General features: G+C 52.1%; 3 pseudogenes across 3 annotated transcripts; all 3 read right to left on the bottom strand.

The window, feature by feature from the left end:
• Positions 1 to 2,708: 2,708 nt before the first annotated feature.
• On the bottom strand, positions 2,709 to 3,005 carry LOC311424987 (feather beta keratin pseudogene; annotated as a pseudogene). The gene has a single exon. The product of its transcript is annotated as a feather beta keratin pseudogene (transcript).
• A 3,792-nt stretch (positions 3,006 to 6,797) lies between these two features.
• On the bottom strand, positions 6,798 to 7,094 carry LOC311424984 (feather beta keratin pseudogene; annotated as a pseudogene). Its single transcript has one exon. The product of its transcript is annotated as a feather beta keratin pseudogene (transcript).
• A 2,707-nt stretch (positions 7,095 to 9,801) lies between these two features.
• On the bottom strand, positions 9,802 to 10,098 carry LOC311424990 (feather beta keratin pseudogene; annotated as a pseudogene). The gene has a single exon. The product of its transcript is annotated as a feather beta keratin pseudogene (transcript).
• Positions 10,099 to 11,991: the final 1,893 nt, after the last annotated feature.

The following is an 11,991-nucleotide window of genomic DNA, read 5'->3' as shown; positions in this document are numbered from 1 at the left end:
AAAGAGCAGGTACAGCCTTTGCTTTACCTATCAACCTGCTCAGGCTGCCTTAGGCACCAGATTTCCAAGTATGGCTGCTCTGCCATCAAGCCTCAGCCCTTCTGTGGGATCAAGCCTTGCTCTCAGGTGACAAAAGCCTGACTGGTTTTCCTCTCCCCTCTGTCCCCAGCAACTAGAGGTCCCCTGTCACCACAGCAGGCCTCTTTCAGAAACACGGACATGGCTCTCTCTCTACTACTCGCTCCTGCTGCCCACTCCTGTTAAACCGGGATGTCTCCTGCAGACAAAGCCCCATACTGGACAACAAACACAGCTCCTTTCCTCCTTCCCCATCTCCACGCCTCAGATTCTGCTTTGACCCCACATACCGACAGAACAGTACACACCAGCAAACATGTGACCATATTTCCGTGCAACACAGAACCCTGCCCAAAAACCAGGGAGGTCTGAGGGTGCCGTTGAGGGCAGCCTGGGCAGCAGCAGGTATCAGCACCTCCCTGGGGACGTGTGCCAAGGGGTGACACCAAGCCATACCAGCAGCATGTTTCTTGGGGGCACGACTGCCCAGCAAGGAATACTAGGCATACACAGCTCAGGCCCCTCAGCCAGGCCGTCTTCCCAAGGGCTGGACAAAACGCCTTCCCAATGAGGCTGGGACGACAGCAGACAAAGGCAACTGTCAAATCACAGAGGCCCGACCAAATTCCTCATTTAGGAAGATGAGGAAAGCTTTGAAGGTGCACAGTACTACCCTGATGATGACAGTAAACATCTATCCCAAAGAGTGCTGTCACAGCTCAGTACGAGCCACCTGCTGCCTACACAATGGGAGCCAGGAGCCAAGCAAGGCCACACAGCCAACAGGGCATCAGCTATACCAGCAATGGCCCTCGTTGTACAGCACCTGACCAAGGAAGATGAGGAGATGGAAGGCAGATTCAGCCAGGCGTCTAGCTCGGTGGTCAGGTGACATAGGACTGATGACAAGACAGTCCACACTTCAGGGTCAGGTCCAGTGACAGCAACCAGGGTCAACACGGGGCCCAAAGACTGCTGACCAGGCCCAGAAAAAAGTAACACAGACAGACCCAAGGGAAAGCTGGGAAACCACTGGGCAACTTTAGCCCTACCAAGGCTACCCAGGGGCAGGCAAAAGCAAATCTGCAACAGAGCAGGCAACCCACACTGATGACCCGGATCTGAAGGGGGGGCCAAAGGCTCAGGACAAAACTTAACTATAGCACCAGGGTCAATGGGAAGAGGGTGTGGTGGGAGGCTCCAGGTGAGCCTGATGAGGGCCATTGGGCCTCTGCTGCACTCAGACTACTCATATGCATGAGGAAGAAATCTCCTGTGCACTTGGGACATAGGACACCAGCTGCATCTACCCCAAAAGAAGAAAGGAAGGAAGCTTCAATTAATTTTCCAAGGAAAAACATGTCTCGCACCTCAGGGTCTGCCCAAAAAAGCTGCAATGCCTTGCAGCACCCTGCGCTCCCTGATTGCCTGCTGCAGTTGTTGCCTTCCCTCCCTGGTATCAGCTTTTCACTGCACTTTGCTCCTGCTGTCAGCTCGAGGTGGCTCAGGAATGTTGACAAGGAGCATGTTTCCTGAGAGTCTTCCTGCACAGCAAGGCTGAGGGCTTTGCCTCATACCAGTGGTTGGTCAGAGAATGCAGGCCTTTAGCTGTGGTGTAAGGCATCATAGGATTTCCCCAGCACAGGGGATAGCATGAGAGGTGCCCCTCACTCTGCCTCAAGCAGGAGTGGGTGACACAGACAAAAGCATCTCCTGTGGAGGACTAGAGCATAAGGGAAGAAGGGCTATGGAGCTTGTTTTCCCTTGTTTCCCCTGTGGCAGGAGCAATCACCAGAGCGCGGTGTAGTTGGACCAAACAGCCACTCTCAAGCCATGTTGCTTCCCTCCCTGATGTTGGCTCTCTTGCATTTTGGGGCAGAAGGTCAGGAAGGCACAACAGCTTCATCCAGGAGGGTTTCTTCCTCTCCTTGCTCTCGTAGGCAAGGGTGAGACAGGGACTCGCCAAAATCCCTCACTTGAATGCTGCAGAATTGTCTGGCAAACATACAAGCAGCACCTGCGCAGCCCTGCGGGACTGGTTCAGTGCTTCAGAAACAGGACTGTAGGCACACAGAGGATGTGGGGGCTAACCACAACTTTAGATTCTACGTTATCCCAGTTCCCTCTAGAGAGCGTGGCTGAGAATCTCAAAAGGGAAGTATCATGAGGAGACACAGATTACAATGCAGCATAAACTTTAATGAGTCTCAAGAAGCAATCAAAGCAGCTCGTGGTCGAAGAAATCCAGTCCAGGCTGCCACAAGGACAGCTGGCAGTCAGACCCCCTTCACCACAATGGGAAGCACTTCTTCCTCCCTCACATGGTGAGAGGAAGAACAAAGATGATGCTCTTGACTTGCTTCCAGATGAACTCATGGCACAGGAAAGCAGGAGACAACAAGGACTCATGCTGAAGAGAAAAAAGAGCAAGAAGAAGAAGCTGTCTGCTGGCTGTGTTTCCAGACAGCGCAGGCTGGCACCCTGGCTTCCCTCTCTGCTCTGCAGGAGGCCACGAGGGTGTTCAGCCCATCTGGAAACTCTGGCCAGCAGCTCCGTCCTCAGTCCGGCACCTGGCTTCGGGCTTCCTGGTCAATGCGCTCACTGGACATCCTCGGACATCCTCGTGGGCTTTAGCAGGGCAGGCACCTTCTGCCGCAGTAGCGGCCACCAAAGCCAGAGAGGCCAAAGCCCCCGGAGGAGATGGGCACTCCCTCCTCACTCAGGATGCTGCCAACGGCAGCTGAGGTGGTGGATCCCACAGCGGTGTTCTGGGGGAAGGAGCTGAGGATGGGGCCGGGCAGGGTCACCACCACGGGAGAGGGCTGGATCACCACACGGGAGTCCTGGCACTGCCGGACACAGGGCTCGTTGCAGCTGTTGGCAAGCGGGGTTGGCCCACAGGGACGGCACAGATCGTAGCAGGACATGGCTGCGGGATGGAGGCGCACCTAGGAGAGAGGGTAGGGAAAGCACATGCAGCGTGTCAGCAACAGCCTGACAGCCTGCTGGCCAAGACAGAAGACATAGTCTGGGGAGCAGGGAAATGGTGTATGAGGACAGGGAGGGGCCCAAGGGCCTCTGCAAAAATAGCCCAAGACCTTCTCCAAGCTACCACCGCAGTGACAAGCGGAATAGTGAGCAGCCTCAAGGGACAAGGCCCATACTGAAACTACACAGAGGCAAAGCCTCGGTCGTGGCCAGAAGGCCAAGGGGAGAAGAAGAGAATGAGGGAAGTGCAGAGAAGGTACTTGCAGCTCACCTTGTTCACCAAGGAAGAAAATGTAAGAAAAGTGGATGATGGAGCCTTCTGTTGGATGTGTTTTTATACCGGGACAAGAACGCTCCAGGTACAAAGCATCCTTTGCAATTGTAATGTGTTTACCAGAAGCTCATCTTCCATGCAAAACATCACAATTACAGAAATTGTCTTGTTTATGTTACCTGCAATACTTCCTTTTTATGTCCCTTTTTAGGGCATGCTTATTCAATCAGGCAGGCTCCTTTCAAGTGACAAGATTAGAGGCCAAAATGTCTGAAAAAGGACACGTCAGCACAAGAATGGTACCACCAGTGATGAAGAGTGTCCTAGCACTCCAGGGGATGCCAGCCTCTTAGTCTCTGGGGCATTGTGTTAGTATTTATCTTGATGATTGAGGCTGTTCTCCTCCCATCCCTGAAGCACCAGGATGGACTTCTACGTTCAAAGTCTGGCCACAACAATTGCTCCCCTTTATAATATGCCCTCATCTTGAGTTAAACATTACTTTTCTAGGCAGGGCTCCTCCAGTCTTGTTTTTTGACTCCCCGTCAAATTAACTATTGCTTTTGGGAGAAATGTGCCTGGCTCTTCTCTTGTAATCGTACTTCTTTCCTTCATACCTTCCTGCTTTATACATCTTAATTCCAAAAATTGGGAATGAAGACTGCTGCTGTCCCAAGACTTTCTACTGGAGAGCTTCAATAACAAAAGTACATGCTGAGTAATCGGTACACATCACTCTGCCTGCCCATGTCTTTGCGCTCTGGCTGTCCAGACTGACAGCACAGCAGGCACAAGCACATATTTGGTAGGATTTCCCCAGCACACCCCACCCACCCGGCTCAGCAGCACGCATGCTCTGGGAGTCCTCACAAGGGCAGCCAGATGAGCAAGGGCACCAGACGTGCCCCTAACTCTGCCTGAGGCAGGATCAGAGCGGCAGGAGCACAGCACTGCCTGCGGAGGACAAGCGTGTGGGAAGGGGGGACTGAGAACAGAGCTGTTGGTCTACCACAACCTCGGTCTCCCCAGCCTGAGGCCAGGGTGGAGGGACAAAGCAATCATTGGCTTGGGACCAACCCAGGCACAGCCTAGCCTGCACAGCATCAGAATGGGATTTTTGGAGGGGTTCTGCAGGGCTTCTCCAGACCCACTTGGCTTCAGGACACAGGGATGCACACGTAATACCCTGAAAGACATAACACTTTTCACCACAGGACATTTCTACCAGGGGAGATCATACTTGTTCTGCTCCATTCCTGCCCTATGCAAGGTTTTCCGGACATATCACATACTCTGATTTTCTCCCTAGAGGACAGAAAACATCCTCCATGTTTCCCTCTCACTCCCCTAGACAGTATACACATCCACAGCACAAGATCAAAGCAGGGCTTAGATATCAATTTACACTGCTGTCCTAGATGCTCATTGTCCCTTTGACTTCTTTGGGACTCTCTCATCTTTGAGGCTTTCACAGGTGTGCTTGGAGGAAGCATGAGCAAAACAATATCTTTAGAGTGGTAATCCACCATCAGAGCATCATCCAGTTGTTCACTGGCCTGCACAAGCATACTTCGTTATGTTTTACAACATACACCACTCCACCTCTCCACAAATGGATATATGCCTCAAGACTAGTCAAATCCAACTTGCAAGGAGGAGCTCATATTAGGACCATATCCGCCCACACGTTTCCACCCTAAGACATCACATTTCTCCCTGGACAGCTTCATTGGACATCCCAATAAAAAAGGAAAATAAGGAGGCTCAGACTACATTGCAGTGTAACCTTTAATGAATCTGAACAAAGAATCGAAACAGCACTTGGAGGAAGGGATCAGGTCCAAGCTGACACATGGACAGCTGTCAGACAGACCCCACTTTACCAAAATAGAATGCACATCTCCCGCCCTCACATGGTGAGAGGAAGAACAAAGATGATGCTCTTGACTTGTTTCCAGATGAACTCATGGCACAGGACAGCAGGAGACAACAAGGACTCATGCTGAAGAGAAGAAAGCGCAAGAAGAAGAAGCTGTCTGCTGGCCGTGTTTCCAGACAGCGCAGGCTGGCACCCTGGCTTCCCTCTCTGCTCTGCAGGAGGCCACAAGGGTGCTCAGCCCATCTGGAAACTCTGGCCAGCAGCTCCGTCCTCAGTCCGGCACCTGGCTTCGGGCTTCCTGGTCGATGCACTCACTGGACATTTAGCAGGGCAGGCACCTTCTGCCGCAGTAGCGGCCACCAAAGCCAGAGAGGCCAAAGCCCCCGGAGGAGATGGGCACTCCCTCCTCACTCAGGATGCTGCCAACGGCAGCTGAGGTGGTGGATCCCACAGCGGTGTTCTGGGGGAAAGAGCTGAGGATGGGGCCGGGCAGGGTCACCATCCTCAGGGGGCAAGGAGCATCTCACCTATGAGGAAAGGCTGACAGACCTGGGTCTGTTCAGACTTGAGAAAAGAAGACTGAGAGGGGATCTTATTCATGTTTATAAATACCTTAAGTGTAGGAGACAGAGGGATATGGCCAACCTCTTTTCAGTGGTTTGTGGGGACAGGACAAGGGGCAGTGTCCACAAAATGGATCACAGGAAGTTCCGCACCAACATGCAAAAGAACTTCTTCACAGTGACAGCAACAGAGCACTGGAACAGGCTGCACAGGAACGTTGTGGACTCTCCTTCTTTGAAGACACTAAAGACCAGTCTGGATACCTACTTGGGCAAACTGCTCTAAGGAACCTGCTTTCGCAAGGGGGTTGGACCCAAAGATATATTTAGGTACCTTTCAAACCCAGTTCTTTAATTCTATGATTCTAAGACTTTGTCAGTACAAATCTGTCCACCTCTCTTAGACTCTTATAAAGACCAAATTCTTTAAGGGTACTCATCTCCTACAGGAACGAAGGAGATCCACATTAGGACCATATTCTCTCATGCTTTTCCAATCCAAGACATCACATTTCTCACTGAAGAGATTCACTGAACATCCCAATAGAAAAGGAACATAAGGAGACTCAGATTAATTTGAAGCAAAAACTTTAATGAGTCTGAAGAAGGAATCACAGCAACTCACAATGGAAGGGATCCGGCCAAGTCTGACACAAGGACAGCTGTCATGCAAGACCCTACTTCACCACAACAGCATGCACATCTTCCTCCCTGAGAAGATGGCAGGAAGAAGAAACAGGACACTCTTGACTTGCTTCCAGATGAACCCATGGCACAGGAAAGCAGGAGACAAGAAGGACTCATGATGAAAAAAAGAAAGCACAAGAAGAAGAAGCTGTCTGCTGGCCGTGTTTCCAGACAACGCAGGCTGGCACCCTGGCTTCCCTCTCTGCTCTGCAGGAGGCCACGAGGGTGTTCAGCCCATCTGGAAACTCTGGCCAGCAGCTCCGTCCTCAGTCCGGCACCTGGCTTCGGGCTTCCTGGTCGATGCACTCACTGGATGTCCTCGTGGGCTTTAGCAGGGCAGGCACCTTCTGCCACAGTAGCGGCCACCAAAGCCAGAGAGGCCAAAGCCCCCGGAGGAGATGGGCACTCCTTCAGAACTCAGGATGCTGCCAACGGCAGCTGAGGTGGTGGATCCCACAGCGGTGTTCTGGGGGAAGGAGCTGAGGATGGGGCCGGGCAGGGTCACCACCACGGGAGAGGGCTGGATCACCACACGGGAGTCCTGGCATTGCCGGACACAGGGCTCGTTGCAGCTGTTGGCAAGCGGGGTTGGCCCACAGGGACGGCACAGATCGTAGCAGGACATGGCTGCGGGATGGAGGCGAACCTGGGAGAGAGGGCAGGCAAAGCACACGCAGTATGTCAGCAGCAGCCTGACAGCCTGCTGGCCAAGACAGAAGGCATAGTCTGGGGAACAGGGAAATGGTGTATGAGGACAGAGAGGGGCTTGGGAACTTGGGTTTCCAAGGGCCCCTGCAAAGAAAGTCCAAGACCTCCTCCCACCTCTCCCCTCAGTGGCAAGCAGAACAGTGATGGAGAGAGCAGCATCAAGGAGCAAGACACACACCAAAGCTACATGGAGGCAAAGACTCTGTCAAGGCCAGAAGGACAAGGGGAGAAGAAGAGAATGAGGGGAGTGAGGAGAAGGCACTTGCAGCTCACCTTGTTCACCAAGGAGGAGAAGGCAAGAGCAGTGGATGATGGAGCCTGCTGTTGGATGGGTTTTTAAACTGGCTCGGACAGCCTCAGGCCCAGTGGCACACCACTTATGCAGCATGTGTTATAGCAAGCCCATTTGTATGTAAAACACTACAATTAAAGGAATGGGTGTCTTGTTTCTGTTCCCTGCAACGCTCCCTTTTCATTTCCTTGCTTAAGACATGCCCATTCCACCATGGAGTCTTCTTTCAAGTCACAGAATTAGAGGCTAAAATATTTTTTTCCAGGAGACGTGACATGTCAGCACAAGCAGATGATGCAGCCAGTGATGAGGAGTGTGCAACCTCGTCGGGGAATGCCAGCCTCTTGCCCTTTGGGGCCTTGCTTCAACACTTGTCCTGATGTTTGGGGTAGGTTTCCTCCTAACCCTGAAGCATCACCTGGACTTCCACATGGGAGGGCCAGCATCATCAATTGTTCCCCCTGATGCTATAATAAAATCTTAAGTTAGGGAATGGCTTAGTTTGGAAGGTACCTTTAAAGATCATCTAGTTCAACCTTCTGCCTTGGGCAGGAACATCTTCTGCCAGATCCGGTTACTCATATTCCATTCAACCTCACTTTGAACATTCTCAATGCTGAGGCATCCTCAGCTTCTCTGCACAACCTCTTCCAGTGTGTAACAACCTTCACTGTGAAAACTTTCTTCGTTAGATCCCCTCTCAACTTACCGTCTTTCCATTTAAAACTGTTTTCCCTTGTCCTGTCACTGCTGTGCCTGGTAAAAAGTCTTTATCCATCTTTCTTACAAGACAACTTTAGATATTTAAAGGCTGCAAAAAGGTTTCCCTGGAGCCTTCTCCTCTCCAGGCTCAAGAAGCCCAACTCTCTCAGCCTGCCTTTAGAGCAGAGGTACTCCAGCTCCCAGGTCATTTTCAAGGCCTCTGCTAGACCTGCTCTAACAGGTCCATGTCTTTCTTGTACCAGGGAACCCAGAAGTGGATATGCTACTCTGGGTGAAGTAGAGCACAGCAGATGGAGACAATTACCTCCCTTTTTCCTGCTGGACACACTTCTTTTCATGCAGCCCAAGATGTAATTGGGTTTCTGGGCTACAAGCACATATTGCTGACTCCTACACTGCAGGGCCAGTCTCAGTCAATTCACAGAATCATAGAGTCATTTAGGTTGGAAAAGACCTCTAAGATCATCAAGTGCAACTCTTAGCCTAGCACTGCCAAGGCTACCACTAAACCATGTACCAAAGCACCACATCTACATGCCCACAGCCAGCCTGTACTGACATGGGGGATCTCCTCAAATCAGATGCAGGAACTTGCACGTGCCCTTGCTGAACTCCATGAAGTTCACATGGCCCCAGTTCTCACATCTGGCAGGGTGACTTCTGCTAAAATCCATTCCCAACAGGGATATCAACTGTACCACTCGTCTTGGTGTCATCAACGTTAGTGTAACCCATAAACATTATGGTCACTCCGATCCACTTATGCATCACCTTTCTAAGCAGGACACCTCTAGACTTGGGTTTTGGACTCTCCCTCATATTAAATATGGTCTTGGGAGAAAGGTGCGTGGCTTTTCTTTTTTAATCATGCTTCGCCCATTCATAATTTCCTGCCTTACACAGCAGAATAGGAAGTGTTGGTAATCCTTCCTGTTGGTGATATTTCAATGAGAGGGAGTTCCCGGACACACTTCTAAGACTTCACGCTTTGCCAATATGACTTACTTCCATCTCTCTTACACTCTTATAAAGACCAAATTCTTTAAGGGTACTCATCTCCTACAGGAACGAAGGAGATCCACATTAGGACCATATCCTCTCAAGCTATTCCAATCCAAGACATCACATTTCTCACTGAAGAGATTCACTGAACATCCCAATAGAAAAGAAACATAAGGAGACTCAGATTAATTTGAAGCAAAAACTTTAATGAGTCTGAAGAAGGAATCAAAGCAGCACATGGAGGAAAGGATCCAGACCAGGCTGCCACAAGGACAGCTGCTAGACAGATCACACTTCACCGGAAAAGCATGCAGGTCTTCCTCCATCAGAAGAGGAAATGAAGAAAAAACAGGACACTCTTGACTTGCTTCCAGATGAATCCATGGCACAGGACAGCAGGAGACAAAACGGGCTCAGGATGCAGACAAGAAAACTGGAGAAGAAGCTGTCAGTGTTTCCAGACAGCGCAGGCTGGCACCCTGGCTTCCCTCTCTGCTCTGCAGGAGGCCACGAGGGTGCTCAGCCCATCTGGAAACTCTGGCCAGCAGCTCCGTCCTCAGTCCGGCACCTGGCTTCGGGCTTCCTGGTCGATGCACTCACTGGACATTTAGCAGGGCAGGCACCTCCTGCCACTGTAGCGGCCACCAAAGCCAGAGAGGCCAAAGCCCCCGGAGGAGATGGGCACTCCCTCCTCACTCAGGATGCTGCCAACGGCAGCTGAGGTGGTGGATCCCACAGCGGTGTTCTGGGGGAAGGAGCTGAGGATGGGGCCGGGCAGGGTCACCACCACGGGAGAGGGCTGGATCACCACACGGGAGTCCTGGCATTGCCGGACACAGGGCTCGTTGCAGCTGTTGGCAAGCGGGGTTGGCCCACAGGGACGGCACAGATCGTAGCAGGACATGGCTGCGGGATGGAGGCGAACCTGGGAGAGGGGGCAGGGAAACACACGCAGCATGTCAGCAGCAGCCTGACAGTTTGCTGGCCCAGACAGAAGGCATAGTCTGGGGAGCAGGGACAGGGTACATGAGGACAGGGAGGGGCTTGTGAGCCAAGGTCCCCAAGGGCCCCTGCAAAGACAGTCCAAGACCTCCTCTCACCTCTCCCCTCACTGGCAAGCAGAACAGTGATGGAGGGAGCAGCGTCAAGGAGCAAGGACCACACAAAGAGCTACATGGAGGCAAAGACTTGGTCGAGGCCAGAAGGCCAAGGGGAGAAGAAGAGAATGAGGGGAGTGAGGAGAAGGCACTTGCAGCTCACCTTGTTCGCCAAGGAGGAGAAGGCAAGAGCAGAGGATGATGGAGCCTGCTGTTGGACAGGCTTTTATACCAGTCCAGACTGCCCCAGGCCCAGAGGTGCCTTTTGCGCATGTAATGTGTATACCAGAAACTCATCTTGCATGCAAAACACCGCAATGGAAGAGATGGGTGACTTATGTTCCCTGCAGTGACCCCTTTTCATTTTCCTGGTCAGGACATGCCCATTCCATCACACAGGCTCCTTTCAAGTGACGGGATTACAGGCCAAAATGCTTCTGGGGAAGTGACACAAAAGCACAGGAAGAAGATGAAGGCAAAAAGAAGGAGATGGCCAAATTGTCAAGTGGTGCCAGCCTCTCACCCTCCTGCAGCTTCCTTCAGGCTTTGTCCTAAATGCATGGGTACTCATTTCCATGCAAACCCACCCTTAAAGGTCAGACTGCCAGCCAGGCTCATCAGCAAAGAGCAGGTACAGCCTTTGCTTTACCTATCAACCTGCTCAGGCTGCCTTAGGCACCAGATTTCCAAGTATGGCTGCTCTGCCATCAAGCCTCAGCCCTTCTGTGGGATCAAGCCTTGCTCTCAGGTGACAAAAGCCTGACTGGTTTTCCTCTCCCCTCTGTCCCCAGCAACTAGAGGTCCCCTGTCACCACAGCAGGCCTCTTTCAGAAACACGGACATGGCTCTCTCTCTACTACTCGCTCCTGCTGCCCACTCCTGTTAAACCGGGATGTCTCCTGCAGACAAAGCCCCATACTGGACAACAAACACAGCTCCTTTCCTCCTTCCCCATCTCCACGCCTCAGATTCTGCTTTGACCCCACATACCGACAGAACAGTACACACCAGCAAACATGTGACCATATTTCCGTGCAACACAGAACCCTGCCCAAAAACCAGGGAGGTCTGAGGGTGCCGTTGAGGGCAGCCTGGGCAGCAGCAGGTATCAGCACCTCCCTGGGGACGTGTGCCAAGGGGTGACACCAAGCCATACCAGCAGCATGTTTCTTGGGGGCACGACTGCCCAGCAAGGAATACTAGGCATACACAGCTCAGGCCCCTCAGCCAGGCCGTCTTCCCAAGGGCTGGACAAAACGCCTTCCCAATGAGGCTGGGACGACAGCAGACAAAGGCAACTGTCAAATCACAGAGGCCCGACCAAATTCCTCATTTAGGAAGATGAGGAAAGCTTTGAAGGTGCACAGTACTACCCTGATGATGACAGTAAACATCTATCCCAAAGAGTGCTGTCACAGCTCAGTACGAGCCACCTGCTGCCTACACAATGGGAGCCAGGAGCCAAGCAAGGCCACACAGCCAACAGGGCATCAGCTATACCAGCAATGGCCCTCGTTGTACAGCACCTGACCAAGGAAGATGAGGAGATGGAAGGCAGATTCAGCCAGGCGTCTAGCTCGGTGGTCAGGTGACATAGGACTGATGACAAGACAGTCCACACTTCAGGGTCAGGTCCAGTGACAGCAACCAGGGTCAACACGGGGCCCAAAGACTGCTGACCAGGCCCAGAAAAAAGTAAC

Source organism: Aythya ferina (genome assembly GCF_964211825.1).
Source record: "Aythya ferina genome assembly, chromosome: 29".
NCBI lineage: Eukaryota > Metazoa > Chordata > Aves > Anseriformes > Anatidae > Aythya > Aythya ferina.
Note: the sequence above shows the minus strand (reverse complement) of the source record. Positions and strands in the feature narration are given on the sequence as shown.